The sequence below is a fragment of the Ambystoma mexicanum genome, chromosome 6p (assembly GCF_040938575.1).
Source record: "Ambystoma mexicanum isolate Mex_15411 chromosome 6p, UKY_AmexF1_1, whole genome shotgun sequence".
Taxonomy (NCBI): Eukaryota; Metazoa; Chordata; class Amphibia; order Caudata; family Ambystomatidae; genus Ambystoma; species Ambystoma mexicanum.
Window position 1 is genome coordinate 690,126,550 of NC_090935.1, and position 18,237 is coordinate 690,144,786.

The window sequence follows — 18,237 nt, forward strand, 5'->3', positions numbered from 1 at the left end:
GAATCTTGAAGACTGGTTGACCTTTTCACGGTAGTTAACTGTAACAAATCTCCAAAAACATGGACATTTTTACCTCCAAACAAAAGTCATAGTCAGTTTCCAAGACCTCTTGCATTTACAAGTAAATGAAAGCTAACATCAAGTGTAAGGAAGGAGGGGTCGTTTTGCCCCCCATGCATTCAATGTGAGGGAAATCATCTGCTCTTGCAATAGTGGGGGGGACTGCCTCCTTGTGCTTACCTGGTCATAGTGGAAAGATCCCTGGCACCAATGCAAGAGGGGCTACTGCAAGATACATTTGGAATCCATCTTGTACACCCCAGACTCCATTTTAGGACTAGGCCGCATTCACGTTACTGTGAAGCCTCCTCTCCCCTCAGCAGTGCCGCGCACAGCGAACACTGACAGCTCCCACCTCCTCCTCCTGTGTCTGCGCGGCCCAAGCTCATTTCTCACGGTTCTTCTGGTGCAAATTGTTGCAAGCAAACTGTGTATTCTTTCATCCTTCCTCTGAGCTTACTACCCTGTGTGTGACCATCCATCTCCACGAACCTGCTCTTGCTCCCTTCACCCCCACATTTGATATTGTTATTGCCTGCACAACCCTGTGTCTCTCCATTCTCCCTTTCATGTAACAGAAGTGTGACCCTTCCCCACCGACCACTCTTCAGTGCCCCCCATATAACTGGTTTCATGTCATCATACATCACACTGAAAACCAACACATATCAATTTGCCCAACTGAGCTCTGTGGTGCCTTGACCAATAAATCCTGAACAACCCCTCTGATAACGCACCTGGGGAGCAAGACCCTCACCCCCACTACCTCTACAAAGGCCTAAAGCAGCAATGTGTTTATATGCAATATATAGGTAACCCCACATTCTCAATGTTGTTTTATGTCCTGCATTATTCATCATGTGTCAGAAAAATGTTATGTAGTTTCGTTAGACAGAGTGACCCACTCTTGTGTAGCTGGCCAGACATTCACTCCGCCCAGATGAGCCAAGCCGACCCAGGTGCCACACAAAGCAACAGTTCTGAACCAGCCTATCATGTGGAGCCGGCCCTTACATCTATATACTGTATTCGTATTCTCCACCAATCCTGATGTAATCCTGTGCTCATATAGGGAAATGACAATAGTGACGTTTCCAGACCATATAATGTACAATTTTTGTAATGTTTGTCAGAGCGCTCTCGAAGCAGCATAGTACTCTGGATGCTGAATTCTATAAACCTTTATTTCACTTACAACCAATCTCTTGGTCTCATTCCCTACTGAGATGTGTCCTTTAATATGAATTTATAATTGCATTATTGGGGAGTGAGCACCTTCACAAGTTAGAAACCATGCTTACTTCATTTACAATCAAGATATTTAATTTTCTTAGAGCTTTCCCTACTTCTTGTATTGCACTTGATTCATCTTTTTGATACTCAAATGTATTGTCATGCTCCGCTGGTAGCATCAACAATCGATGTAAAGTAACACACCCTATGTTGAATGCTGAAAAACCTGTTAGAACTGTTCCAATACACGACAGAGAACAATCGGCTACATTTTGGATCATTGCTCTCAACACATGAATTAAAAATGTTTTTCCTTTTCCTGATTGTCCTGATTGTCCATTAACATACATCACTAGAGGTCTGTATTGGACACAAGGACATTGATCCTTGTCATGTTGTAAACCGTGTAAAAATGTATTTTTGATTTTACAATCAACTTCCTTCTGCTCTACATTAGGTTTACTTACTAAGGTCTCATCATTTTCATCTGCAGCTTTAGTCTGATGCATTGCACTTTCTACTTCTTCCCTGCGAGCTCAACATCAGTTTAAATAATTGGTTTGCCTAAAACATTTTCACTTCCTTGTGCAGAACCTTGGCTGATCTCAGAAGTCTCTTTTGCCAATTCATCTGGCAAAGTTCTACTTGTTCTTTTTCCAGTAGTTCAAAGTACTGTTTACATTTTGGATATCTAATGAAGTCTTTTTTTGCAAAAAAATATTGTTCAAAGGTTTCACAACTTTAGCAAATCACTCTCTGCCCGCCTTGAGAAGAACAACTGCAAAAGGCAAAAATAAAATAATTCATTTTTCTCTTATGTTTGGTAAGAGAGTTTCATGTGGTTGATGAATTGTGGCTTTTCATGTCTCACTAGGCAACCAGTACACCCATGTACCTGAAACTGTCCTCTTTCATTGTTTGCGTCAATATTTTGATATGAGTAGCATTCTATTACTTCATACAAACAAAGATCTTCCAACTCTACAGACCTATTTGGATAATAGGTATCAATGAAGTTAGTTTTGGAAATCTCTGTACTATCAGGTCCTCTTTCAGCAAATTGAATTACACTTCATTACCCGATGCCTTGCATTAGCATTAAAGCTGAATCCCTACAGAGCAAACTAGTTGGCTGATCTGCAGCTTCATAGCTTCATAGCTTCTACACTCTCTATGAGAAAGCATCTTGAGACCAAAGCTTAGATGTTTCTGACTAAGACTTTTGTCCGCTGATAAGTCTGCCATTACTTTAGCTGCATTGCACTTTTTAGGTTTTGTCATGTGTGCTGTAACATAAGGAGCACTAGCTGTTTTATCATCTGCAATGTACTGTACATCAGTATTTGCATTACAAAGCTGAGCAATGACAGGATAGTAATCAATGAATTTGCATTCTCTATCTCTTTTTAAATGGTACGTATTCGTGGGGTACATGGAACACACTTCTCCCAGTGTCAAGTGTTCTATGTCTTCTTTCTGTGGATTGCTTTGACAAATCCTCTCAGCAAAATCAGCACAACCATACTCAGCATAACTTAAATTCACTAACCAAGTTGGAGGGCCCAATTTTCTGATCATGCATCTAACCTCTGTCTTCTAGACCAATATTCCTTAGTTCCTTTCATTGTGGCAGGGATATTGCTAATTTTTCATTATACATTGAATTTTCTTTACCTGTTGCAGCATCTCACATGCAGAAGCTTTTGCAATCTATTTCCTGTCTGAAGTGTGTGAGCAACAGCATAACATAATGTTGAATATTCACTTTCCTACAGTAAGTGAAATATATATTCAATTTAGGCATGGAATCAGTAATCTGCAGAGTACATTCAGGTAAAACGATATTCTGAAGAAGAATTTGGAACCTTCCGATCATCCAATCTGCTTTTTTCTGCTTTTTTATCCAGTAGGAAAACACATAGGGAAAGAACAAGCGTCTAAGGTTTTTTTTTTTCCAAGATACTGATTGGTGCACCTTTTGTTGCTTTCATCTGGTATAAGTCTAAACTGTTGCCCATGACTTCACGTGAGTGTAGAGGATGAATAGTGCAATGTTCATGCAGACTATTCTCTTCTGCAACAGACAGATGTTGGAATTAAGCTTCACTGCTCTTCCTTGTGGATTCGGCATCAAGCATAGACAAGTCTGGTATAGTCAGACTGCCTTTATACAAATCATTGTGCTTCAGTAGAAACTCTAAAGCTTCTTTCATCCTTATGGTGTCTACAAGCTGTTGCCGAATTTGCTCATCTTGTGTGATAACACCATTTACTAAAATAAACAAAGAATTAGCAATGTCACATTTCACTCCAAGAGTGTCGACATTGTGTTGCAAATTGAGAGGCAAATACACAACTTTGCCTCTCACACCTAGCACTAATGATTTTTCAGGCAGTTTTGTCATCTTTGTTTGTGATTGCAGCCTAACAAGAACTTGGAAAGGATGAAGCGTTTGCAATAAAATAACTTCAAACATCTTCAAGTTTGGAAGCACATCAGGGATTTCCAAAAAACTTCTAGAAGTAATGTATTTTCTTTTGTAAAACCCAATGCAGTGTCAAAAATATATAGTGCATCACTTTTGTCAGATATAGGTATTTCCAAACATCTTGTACAGTATCTGTAATGTTTTCCTCAGTGTACCCTAGTTGTACTTGTGCTTTATAGAAAGTGTGTCAACAACACACACAAACAATGGCAGGTCTTTTGCTTTATGAAAACTCAAACACTGCAATACCTTCTTTGAAATTTTTAATAATTAGATCTTTGGAAAGCATAGTATCAACATTTTCACTTCCTGTAAGGGTTTCAGCCATATATATATAGATATATAATCTTTGAAATGAATCATGTTAATCTTTTGAAGTTTAGAGAGTGAACTTTGACATTTCCACTCATTAGTATTGCACTTAAAAGTTAAAGGGACGCACATGGTGTTTTGCACTGATACAATTTATCAAGAAGATATCTAATTTTGCTATGATGTGTAGCCAGCATCCGTATATGATTAAAACAACTCTTACATATGCTTTTATCAAGACAAGCTAGAAAGTGACTAAAAAAACTGTTTTTTCACAAACTTCACAGTCAACGATTTTCTGCAACATCTTGATTTGTTTTTGAACATTATCATTTTGTGCAACACTTGCAAACCTCACTTTCAGAGTTTATAAGAAAACTTGTCAATATTGCACAAAGAATTGCATGTCCATACCAGAATTTCTTTTCTTGCTTTTATCGCATGATGGCCTGAAACGTGCAGCTTCACTAGTGACTGTCTATTGGATTTGTTCTTTTTGAGAAATCGCATTTTGTACTTCATAGTTATGTCTACTCTCAGCAGTATTAAGGGTTACATCCCATTGTTGAAAGTAACTCTCTTCACTGAACAATCTTTCTGTATGAAAAGTGTGTTTACACTCTACACCAAAGACTTCACAAAAGTTGTCATGTGTAAGTACATCAACTGTTTGTATTTGTGTGGACAATGGTATGGTGACCTTTATTAACTTCTTAAATTTGTTCAATGCAAAAAAGAACACTTTTCTTTTCAGATGAAAAGCTTTTCTGATTATTCCTTCTGCATTTTTCTTTTCAAGGAAACACTTCATCACATACAACATTTTTATATATAGAAATATATATATTCCAGTCGGAAATGTCCTTAAAGTCGCACACAAGTCTAATTATAGTGGTGCTTGTCTCAGTCAGGGAAACCGTATACTTATGCATACAATGCCGTATTAAGAGAAGAAAGTGACAGGATGAATAGCACCAACTACTCCACACAACTCCAGAAAACACAAGCACTCAATGCCAAATATAATGCTTAAAACATACATTTTTAAATGACTCTACATGTGGTATATAAATTATGAATGAGCTTTTTTGCTACTGTGAGTCTTATGGCTACAACAGGCTGTAGCCTTCTAGACCACGGCCATGCAGAATGCACTGCATAGGTTTTTATTTTTATAAAGATTTATAAAGATTCATCATAAACTAATATTAAAACTTACAAACAGAAAGACAATATAAAGCTATTGTTAATTGAATACAAGTTATAAATATACTGAAAGTTTTTAAACGGAGCACATTGTAACTGGCATTTGACTATTTTAAAATGGCTGATCGGTTAAACCTTACTGAAGGTGAATATGTGAATGAATAAGTGAATGAAACGGTCACATGACCGGAGTCATGTGGTATTATGTTTCCTGTTTGAGCAATTTAAAAACAGACCAGTTGTTTGAGTCTGTAAGACTAGCCTGATGAAGTCCCTGTGAAGGGACGGAAAGCGTGGAACAAGATCAGTAGTCTTGAAGCTTTACATCTAGTTCAGTAAGTCCATGCTGACCTTTATTGTTTTAATGACTGTGTTGTATTTCTAATAACATTATGTTTTAAGCACTATATTTACGATGGGTTCTGTTAAATTGATTAGTTGACATATCTCCTATCTGAATTTGGGCATTTTCAAAAACATTATCACTAATAGGCATGGGAATATTGCCATGAAATCAATATTGCACAAAACTTGAAACATGATCATCAACAGTTCTAGATTTAAGTGCTTTAATTCCCTGCAAACGATCCTTCCTCCTGGCACTTTCTAGACGCATCTTCATTGGCATAGATGAGCAATGCTGTAAAGAAACAAATATAATTAGTGCATACATGCCACCTCTAGTCCTCTAGAATAGAAAAACTCCATAAAAGGAAGATCCACTCAAAATGGATAGGTAACAGTAGAGATGGAATGGGTTGATAGAAATGCAGATGGGAGAAGCACAGTGTATACATGCCTGTAAAAAAAGAATAGAGTATGATGTGTGCGTGAGGGTGAAGAGGGTGGTGATAGGATGCATGTGTAGGAGTAGAGGTTGGAATAGGGTGGGTGGGATTAGAGAATGTGAGAGTAGGGTGGTGGAAGTAGGGTGGATGTAGATAGGATGACTGACTGAGCATAGACACAAGTGGATGTAGGATGGGCGGGTTGGTGTACAGATATTGAAATACAGTAGCATACACTGAAGCATAAAAGCTCTTTTTAAAACACACACATTTTCAGATTACCACACAAAACTCTTTTGAAACACCAAAAATGAATATAAAAACATTGTAAACAAAATCACATTCCTACTGCTCCATGAGCCTGTTTTCATTTTCACTGGCTTAAGTATACTCACTGTTTCTATACCATGCACCTCAAAGTATAGTATACTCAGTGTTTCTATACCATGCACCTCAAAGTATAGCCTAGTTCTTGAAACTGAAATCAGTTTTTTTTCCCAATCAGCAACTTCTAGCAGTTCTTTGGCAGCAGTGTCAGTGTATGTTTAAAAATTACAATACGATCCAAAAAAGAACTTCCCAAAGCGCCATTAACAGCATATCATCAAATAAAACCTGCAGCAAAACAATGAGAAACAACTTATGAAAGAAAACAATGTTCTGTCAGAGATAACCATAGTTTAACATGGACTGCCGTTTGATCACTCACAAGTAGAACAGAACACCCTGCATTACAAATCAAAGTTATAACCTTTACAAACTCAAAAACATAAACATATTGAATATACCATATATAAAGTATCAACTATATAATAATGTACTATCAATCATCTTTAACTAATCCCAAAGATGCAGAGATATTCACATCAACCACATACTTAACATCTGCACAGTGTGGGTTCTGCAATCAAAACGTCAAACGTTTATAAAATGGTGCCTATGATACTTTTGAAAAATCAATGGCACAAAAACAGGACTGTAGAAAGCAAACTAGTTCAATGGTCAACACATGTTCACAGCAACCTATCACATTCAAGTACAACTTTCCAACAGTAACATCAACCAATGCCAAACACCGAAACCAACACATCCTGCATACCCCACTCCTACTATTACTAAAAATTCAAGCTAAGAATCATTTACCTAGAAACTGAGAAGGAGAAGAAATATCATGGCTGGCTGGAATAATGTGTGGCTGATTGGTGATAGTTGTCTCTTTTGGTGTCTGACTTTTTCTGAGAAACTAAATATTAACATGGAGCTTGGTTTTAATTATTTTAGAATTAAATGGTTTGGATTGCGGGGAATGCGGTGGTCCAGGTTTTTCCTAAGTTGTTCAGTCTGAGAAGTACAGTGCAGACATACATCATACTGATTCATTGTGAAGGTAATGATTTGGGCTTTGTACGAGGAATGGCCCTTGTTTTAATGATGAAACAAGACTTGCAAAAAGTAATGGAACTTTTTCCTCACACCACCTTTATCTTTTCCAATATGACTCAGAGGCAAACATGGAAGTGTACCACCAGATTTAATTCCAAAATTGAAATATCACAGAGAAATGTTAATAAGATCATTTCAGGTTTCATCAGAGACCAAAAACAATTATCAATATCAAACAACAACATCCAGTTCTATATGTCTAATCTGTCTAGAAATGATGGAGTACACTTAACTGATAAAGGAAATATGGTGTTCCTTGAAAACATCAAAGCAGTACTCCAAATTTGCCAAAATACTATATTCAGTGTATCACAAAACAGTCATATTTTACGAGCAACTTATTACAGCTATATGCAGACATATAATAACATACAAAAACATGTTTTTATTCATTTCTGCTCAGTGTTGGCTGTGCTGCCCCTGGCTATCAACAATCCCTTACAGCTGCGGGTACACGTACATTTTTTATACACTAACAAACTCATATTACAAAGAATTCAAAGTTGAAATGACACAAGGGTAGCAGCGAGGACATGGAATCAGAAAGACATGTACAATTGTGTGGTGTAACATCCACCGAATAACATGATTACTGCACAGAAATGTGCGTACTTAGAGCCATGGCTAAAAGCAGGCAATCATAACCGTGGCTACACAAACCTGCCAAAAAACACTATGGGCCCTTATTACAGGTCTGGTGGTAACCCTACAGGTGCTTCCAGGGAGTTGCCTCCAGACCCGTAAAAATGTACTGGTGCCTGACTTCCCGGCGCCACCGGCTCATTACTGCAGCCGGGAAGTCAAGCACCAGTAATTTTGTTAATCCCCATTCCATAGAGTCCCATGGGAGTGGGGACAAGGAAGCTCCGGCACCGTTGATAATGGTGCCAGTGCTTCCGTGCCACCTTGTTTCAAGTAATGGGGTTGCTGTTGGTACTCTTGTTCAGAAGAGAATTGCCATAGCATTTTGGTGCTGGACTGCCCATGTGGGCGGGACAAAGACTGATATGCAAATGGATGTTCCCATCTGTGAAAAGTACAGTGAGCAAAAAGCAGATGGCTGCGAACTCTCAAAGTGGTTAATAACCACTGAGCAGGTTACAATGCCTTGTTCTTTCGAGAGAGGGGCGCCTGCTACCTTTTTTATATTTTTGGATGGAACTTGGGGTTGGTCACCCTAAATTACCTGGGGGCAACCAGACATGAACTCCCTGCTCACTGTGCTTAGAGAGGCACAGCTTCACCTCACTGATGAGGCCCAACAAGGCTGAAACATGTGTATGGGGTTGCTGTTGGTACTCTTGTTCAGAAGAGAATTGCTATAGCATGTCAGTTCTGGACAGCCCATGTGGGCGGGACAAAGACTGATATGCAAATGGCTATTTCCCATCTGTGAAAGGTACAGTGAGCAAAAAGCAGATGGCTGCAAACTCTCAAAGTGGTTAATAACCACTGAACAGGTTATCATGCCATGTTCTTTCGAGAGAGGGGTGCCTGCTACCTTTCTTGTATCTCATATAGTTAAATAAAATGGGAGAGAGTGCTGATCCCTGAGGGACCCCACAGGGAAGAAGGGCGGGCGCCGAGCAGAAAGGAGGAAGAGAAATTGACTGGGAACGATCAGCTAAAAAAGCTGTAAACCAGTTGAGGACTTGGCCAGAGATCCCTGCCTCATCAAGCTGGGAGATAAGGAGGGCATGATCGAAGGTGTGGAAGGCAGGCAACAGATCTAATAGCAGAATTGCTCCGACAATGCCTTAATCGACCAAACACATCAAGTTGTCCATGACAGAGTTTAGAACAGACTTGGTGCCTCTGTCCGGCCGAAAGCCGGCCTTGAAGGGATCGAGGAAATGAGAAGATTCCAAAAATGTGTAGAGAAGAGGAGATACCAGTGCCTCCAGGACTTTCATCAGAAATGGCAGGAGAGAGATAGGACGATAATTAGCCAGCACCTCAGGGTCCAATGAAGGCTTCGTAACCGGCATGCTTGAGAGAACGTGGGATTTCTCCCGTCAAAAATGAGATGTTAACTGCAGATGTAATATGGTTAATCAAGTCAGTAGATGTCTCCTGTAGAAGAGCCAAAGGTATGGCATCTGCAGGGGAGGCCGATTTAAATTTTGAATAGCAGAACAAACATCTGAGTTGGAGAAGAGAGAGAAAGTGGACATAGAGCCTGCAGTAGGAGGAAGTATAACAGGAGTAATTTCCTTTGTGGCAGATGTGGCCTCAATTTTGATATTGTTTCGAATGGTCGCAATCTTAGTCAAAAAGAAGGCAGATATGGAGTTACATAGCTCCTGAGAGGGGGGAGCAGCATTTTGACCCATATTAGGAGTGGACAGAGTTTGGGCTAGGTCAAATAGGGCCTTAGGTTTGTTAATTATCTCTTTCTACCATCTGCCTAAATAGACTTGTTAAGCATTTACTATATCGGTGTGATACGTAGCAAGTGGGCTCCGAATGAGAGATTTGAGTTTAGGAGAATAGCAGAGATGCCATTTTATTTCAGCTCACCTGCAACGAAGTTTGCTTTCCCTGAGTTCCGGTGAAAACCAAGCTTCAGGAGGATGGTTGCGCTGTTTACATAGCTTGAGCGGGTCCAATGTGCCCGCAGTATTTAAGGAGGCGGCTTCCAGTGTACTCAGAGTGCAGTTTTCCACCCTGCTACAATGGGTTTGTAGCACACTAACCAACTCCAGTTTGGACATGCCGGTCCAGCTGCGCTTAAGAATGGCAGGCTTTGCGGCCACAGTCGGTTGAGTTATGAGGGGAATGGAAAAGGGTACCGTAAAGTAATCTGACAAACTAAAGAAATAGGGGTGGAGATATCAGCATAGGAGCCAGGGGGTGAAAATTAAATCTAGTATATTACCACCATTGTGGGTAGAGGTGTTAACACCCTGAAGCAAGCCTAGATCAGCCATCGATGCTACAAAATTAGCAACAGGTTTGGCCGTGGCCTGATTCACTGGGAGATTAAAGTCCCCCAGGTTGATTAGATCAGGGTATTTCACTAGCAACTCCAGCACAAATGCTGGGAATTCCATATAGAATGTTGGATCTGCCCCAGGAGGCCAATAAACCAGCAGAACAGTGATAGTGAAGGTGGAAGATAAGGAAATGCGGGTTAGAAGGCATTCCATTTTGAGGGAGTGTGTTGGGACTGAGCTAGAAACTCTATAGTTATTTTTGTAAATCATGGCCACCCACCACCAGGATGGAGGGCAACACGATCCTCATGTATTAGTGCATTTTTTTGTGGAAGAGGTTGGACAAAGGCAGGGCCAGATGTGTCTTTAAGCCAAGTTTCTGTAATGAAAAGGAGATCAGGCCCCTCAAGGGATAGCAGATTGTAGCAATTAATCGCATGAGCAACTAAGGGCCATGTGTTAAGTAAAGCACACTGCAGGAGATTTGATTGAGCAGTTTCCTTCGGGGCAGAGACTGTTACAAAACCAGACGGCTATCTGATGGTGTCAGGTGCGTAGGAGAGAAGCCCACTATGTTTAGCCCAGCCTAGTGAGGATGGAGCCTCTGCAGCGTACTGCCCATTCAGCACATTCCGTGCACGGACAGGCACAGACGGGCTTGCCTTAAGCGCGCCTTTGGTGCACTGACAGTGTGCCAGCTGCACCCATCTGCTGCGCAGATGGAATGCATGGCACATAGATGCCGGCGTCTGGAGGGAGGGGAGGCTAAGCCCGCCCCCTCCACGCTGTATAAAGAGGACTGTCCGCATCTACGGCATCCAAAATGAAGTTCCAAGTAAATTAAAAGCAAGAAGCAATCACTTTTAAAAGCACAAGAGTCAAGTAGCTATGTTAAAATAATAAGCTATGACACTTAACATTACATAACATAGCATAACATAACATTCGGTAGTTGCGGCTACTGTAATTACTGTATTCTTGCACGGCTATCATAAAAGGGATAGCTGCAGCTAAAATAAAAACATAAACACATGTGCCTTTTTAACACACGCTGTATTAAATGGAGAAATTAAGGATTATTTATGAATTTATACAGTCTGTGTTTTTTATTGTCCAGAGAGGGAAGGATGAGGGTGGAGCTCGGAAGGGAAAACAATAGGATTCAAAGAAAGGGTAAACAAAAAGGAACATTTATTTGTCTTTGCATTTTTTGTTTTGCAAGTTGTTTTTGTTTTTCATTTAATGACCCTTCTCCAGTCCTGCAGATCGGGTGCAGGCAGAGTGGGATGAGGTTGGGTGGTGGTGTATGGAACAGAGGAAGTAAAAGAAGTGGAAGACAGTGGTCATAGGTGCTTTTGTCCGGTAGATACCTGCGTACAGATTGTGGACAATGGGCTCACACCTTATGATGTAAATGTGTGCCTCAGTATAGAATTCTACCACATCATCCGAATGGACCCGGATGAGTTGCTGAATCAAAGTAGAGGTTCCCAAACATTGTAATGCTTTAGTGGAAGGTCCCCTCTCTGACACCTTCCCACCTTCCCACCTTCCCACAGAAATCACACTAAACTTTCTCAACCTCCTTCTTACTACTTTGCTTCTTGCCACGAATATACTGCCAGCCTTCAACAACAGTTTTCTGGGTCACTGCTTCTTACATGATGTAAGGCAGTAAACACCCACACTACCTCTTCATCACGGCTGGTCCCAGGCATACTTAAATGTGGGACCAGGAAGGAAAAAACAAAACCGGAAAAAAACACAACACACAAAGGACTTGGACACTTAAAACGGAGAAACAAATATATAACAAGCTAAAATAAAAAACACAAACTACACATGACTGTGAAAATGGTGTCTTTGGGTGTGATTAATAGCTGTGGCTATATCAACAAGCCAATCAGAGCCCAACTTTAATAAATGTGGCTATGCCAAGGGGCAATGACTTATTTCTGTCTAAACCATCAACCAATCAGATTGGGTGCTCTGTTTACGTGCCCATACATGACTCGTAGCCACATCAATGGCAAAGCCAATCAGACAGCACAGTTCTTTGATGTGACTCTGCAGATTTGTATCTTCTGCGCTGGCCAATTGGATTGCACACACTATATTGCTGCGTCAACGAGAAGGACCAATAGAGCGACACGGTTCATTGATGTGGTAAATCCGATATGTGCCTTTCCACGCTAGCCAATAAGATTGCATGCACTAAATAGCCACATCAACGAGAAGACCCAATGAAGCGGCACAGTTTGTTGATGCAGCTATGCTGATTTGTGCCTTCTACGCCAACCAATGGGATTGTGAGCAATATATAGCTGCATCAATGAGAAGGCCCAATCAAGCAGCGCGGTTCATGACGCGGCTATGCCGTACCTCCGCATATGCCATTGTACAAATAAACTGCGTGCTGCACTTACGTGCCTACACATGACATTTAGCCATGTGCACAATATTGACCAAACAGGTGATGCGGTGCATTAATGAGGCTTATCCCAGGCAAAATAACGCCCACTAGTACACCATTGACCAATCAAATTGCGCACTGGGGTAATGCGGAGACACATGACTCATAGTGACAGGTGACACGCTTTTGTATTGATGCAAATACAATCCGCACAGCCTTATTGGTTGATGGGCATAGCCGTGGCTATTCACCACACCCAAAGACAACTTTAGTTTTCCTCATTACTTCTTCTGACTACTGAGCAGGTTGTCTGTTAAGTATAAGAAGGTTTTGACAAAACTCCTAATTTTTTCTGATCCTTAATTTCCTTCTTTGTCCATTTATCTATTTTCTTTGTCCTATCATTTTACTGCTTGTTAGTTCTTTTTTTGTTAGTTATTTTTATTTTTTATTTTTAGTGGCATCGTCCTTTTATTTATGTCTTTTTGATTTTATTTCATTTTCACAACAGCAGCAGCAATAAGATCATTTGCGTTCCAAATCCATCCCACCCGCAAATAATTGTGGGGCATGAAAAAAACTTCAGACAGCTGGAGGTCCTGTATGGAGGAGGAGCACCGCTCCCTAAAAGAGACAGAACAGGTGCATTGCAGGATCTGCAAAAAATAAAGCTCTGCCGTGGACCATCAAATGTACCATCACAGAGCTTGTGGACATCTGTCCTCATACAACACTTAGTCCAAATCCACTGGGATGACTTTGATGAGGACCACCAAAAGGCCCATGAGAAACACAAAATACAGGCACATGGGTCAAACTCTGTACATCATCGAACAGCATCAATCTCTACAACAGCAACCATTATGGCAACATCTGCACCATCACCTCCACCACCGTACTTACTAGGACCTCCAACGGGTCCCAAACTCCATCAATGCTGCCTGCACCAGACCTGAATGACTGCAAAATGTTGTGCTGTCGATGTCATAATTGGGTCACAGTGGGAGATTCCACCCTAGATGGTTGGGCAAAGGACATTTCAAAACACCAAGCCCACTGCCACTAGCACTATATACATTTTTTCAGTGGCACTTTTTTCCCCTGTTTGTAAAAAAATAAAAACAGAAAAATCTCAGAAAATAGAAAAACAAATGTTCTGTTTGTTTACCCGTTATTACATCCGTAAACCCTAATGTTCTTCCCTTCCCAGTTCCACCCTCCTCCTTCCCTCTTCCCCAAAATGGCAGTTTTCTGGGCCACCCTCTAAGTTATAAAAATAGACAAAATAGGAAAAACTGTAATAAATCATTACAACATCTTAGGTGATCTATTGTATGCAGTTTCTTTTGCTGAAATGTATTTTTCACAATGTTTTCTTTGTAGCCACAGGTATCGAGTTCATTGAAAGAAATAATAATATTTACATATGTATGTGTGTGTGTATTCAATGGTCTTTGTAAGTTAAATTGTGAGATATATAAAGTGCATGAGATGATGGAGTAGGGTTCAAAAGCATGAATAGATTCAGTTGTTGTATGGTTGGAGGGTAGAGGTGAAGTGGGTGGGGGTAGGTTGGGTGGATGTAGAGAAGGTGGGATACAGTAGGAGCGCAGATGTAGAGACAGTATCCATTACCACACTAATATGTGCACAGTGATTATATAATGTATATGAACATTGTAAATAGAATAATGTTATTATTGGGCATACAATTTGCAATAAGCATCATGTAAGGTATGGACACTTAGATATGGTGAGAAGGGTACAATTTTCAATTGTTTGTCTGTAAAAAAAAAGGAAATATGATTGGTTAGAGAACATTATTTATGAAATACAATTACTTACAGTTGTACATTTTTTTAATTATGTTTACCCTCTTTTGTAGTACATCATATGCACTATGTTTGATGAAACATTTGTGTGTAGTGCACTGTTGTTGTCATCACATATAATAATGATTGGGTCACTGGGAAAAATTCATGGTTCAAAAAAAAAAACATACATTGTCAACCATTGTTGAATTGGTGTGAGTAAAGAGTGTAGGGCAGGGGTGCACAACTGATTTTGACAGAGGGCCGAAAGTACCTCACATGAGGGCTATAGTGGGCCGAAAAGTAAATGTGGGCGGGGCGGTAGGCGGGGCGTGGCAGGAGGCTTTTTAAACCCCCAAGTTGTACTAAACACATGGAAAAAGAATGTTTTTGAGGGGTAACGATTTTTATTTGCATTTCAAACTTACATTTTGTACTACACATTTTCCATTGTTATAATTTATTTCTATTTAGTTATTGTATCTCGCCTGTTTAATTAACTTATATATATTTTATTGACCCTAGATTGGACATGCCGTTATTTTGGACTGCTACAGTTTGCTATTTGGGTTGCCCAAGAGGAGTATGGCCTTCGTTGAGTCAGGTTTCCTCAAAAAGCAAAAGATGACCATCTCCTAACTGTGCCTGTTTTAGCTTTATTATTGGGTTCACTCTTGGAGTGCAACACTATGCCCCATGGCCCCCTCGCCCCCAACCAAACACTATGCCCCATGGCCCCCTTACACCCAACCAAACACAATGCCCCATGTCCCTCACCCCCAACCAAACACTATGCCCCATGGCCCCCTCACCCCCAACCAAACACTATGCCCCATGCCACTCACCCCCAACCAAACACTATGCCCCATGTCTCCCTCACCCCCAACCAAACACTATGCCCCATGTCCCTCACCCCCAACCAAACACTATGCCCCATGTCCCCCTCACTCCCAACCAAACACTATGCCCCATGTCCCCTCAACCCCAACCAAACACTATGCCCCAAGTCACTCACCCCCAACCAAACACTCTGCCCCATGCCACTCACCCCCAACCAAACACTATGCCCCAGGGCCCCCTTACCCCCAACCAAACACTATGCCCCATGTCCCTCACCCCCAACCAAACACTATGCCCCATGGCCCCCTTACACCCAACCAAACACAATGCCCCATGTCCCTCACCCCCAACCAAACACTATGCCCCATGGCCCCCTCACCCCCAACCAAACACTATGCTCCATGTCCCCCTCACCCCCAACCAAACACTATGCCCCATGTCACTCACCCCCAACCAAACACTATGCCCCATGTCCCCCTCACCTCCAACCAAACACTATGCCCCATGTCCCTCACCCCCAACCAAACACTATGCCCCATGTCCCTCACCCCCAACCAAACACTATGCCCCATGGCCCCCTCACCCCCAACCAAACACTATGCCCCAAGTCACTCACCCCCAACCAAACACTATGCCCCATGTCCCCCTCACCCCCAACCAAACACTATGCCCAATGTCCCTCACCCCCAACCAAACACTATGCCCCATGTCCCCCTCGCCCCCAACCAAACACTATGCCCCATGTCCCCTCAACCCCAACCAAACACTAGGCCCCATGTCCCCTCACCCCCAACCAAACACTATGCCCCATGGCCCCCTTCCACCCAAACCAAACACAATGCCCTATGGCCCTCTCACCCCCAACCAAACACTATGCCCCATGTCCCTCACCCCCAACCAAACCCCCCACCCCATGGCCCCCTCACCCCCAACCAAACCCCCACTCCCCAACTCAGCACACACACTCAAGCATGCACCCATACAGACCCGAACCCCCCAACTCAGCACACACACAAACATGCACCCATACAGACCCGAACCCCCCACCCCCCAACTCCAAACCCCCCACCCCCCAACTCAGCACACACACTCAAGAATTGCACCCATACAGACCCGAACCCCCCACCCCCCAACTCAGCACACACACATGCACCCATACAGACCCAAAATCCCCACCCCCCAACTCAGCACACACACTCAAGAATTGCACCCATACAGACCCGAACCCCCCACCCCCCAACTCAGCACACACACATGCACCCATACAGACCCGAACCCCCCACCTCCCAACTCAGCACACACAAACATGCACCCATACAGACCCGAACCCCCCACCCCCCCAAATCAGCACACTCTCAAACAAGCACCCATACAGACCCGAACCCCCACCCCCAACTCAGCACACACACAAACATGCACTCATAAAGACCCAAACCCCCCACCCCCCCAACTCCAAAGCCCCCACCCCCCAACTCAGCACACACACTCAAGCATGCACCCATACAGACCCGAACCCCCCACCCCCCCAACTCAGCACACACACAAACATGCACCCATAAAGACCCGAAACCCCACCCCCCAACTCAGCACACAAAAAACATTCAAATCAAAACATTCATACACATCCGACAACCTCCCCCACCCCCGCATCTCAACATACACACAAAATACATTCAAATACAAACATTCATACACATCCGACACCCCCCCGCCACCCCCGCATCTCAACATACACACAATACATTCAAATACAAACATTCATACACATCCGACACCCCCCACCACCCCCGCATCTCAACATACACACAAAATACATTCAAATACAAACATTCATACACATCCGACATACACCCCCACCCCCGCATCTCAACATACACACAAAATACATTCAAATGCAAACATTCATACACATCCGACACACCCCCCACCCCGCATCTCAACATACACACAAAATACATTCAATAGAAACATTCATACACATCCGACACACTCCCCCACCCCCGCATCACAACATACACACAAAATACATGCAAATACAAACATTCATACACATCCGACACACCCCCCCATCCCCGCATCTCAACATACACACAAAATACATTCAAATACAAACATTCATACACATCCGACACACACCCCCACCCTCACATCTCAACATACACACAAAATACATTCAAATACAAACATTCATACACATCCGACACACCCCCCACCCCCGCATCTCAACATACACACACAAACATGAAGCAAAACAAACCCGACACACAAACACAAACAGAGCACTTACCGGAGACGTGCTGGAAGGCTGGAAGGCAGGTAAACTGGAACGCTGGAATCGTACTACGGCTGGCGTGGTCCAAGGCTGAAATGTCTTCCGGCATCAAGCCTTAGGGACCACGCCAGCCGTAGTGCTGGCCCTCCATTGGTGCAGCACACACGCATTACGTGGCTCGTAGGAGCGACGTGGTGCGTGTGTGTGCTGAGCCAATGAGGGCCAGTGTTTTGTCCGGCCCGGAAGACAACAAAGACTTTCCTAATGGAGGGCGGCCGCCCTCCATTAGGAAAGTCTTTGTGCCTCGCGGGCCGGACAAAAGAGCATGGCAGGCCGCAACTGGCCTGCGGGCCGTATGTTGTGCACCCATGGTGTAGGGGTACAGTGAGTGGGTACAGGTAAACAGGGTGGATCCGAGTGGGTGAGAGTACAGA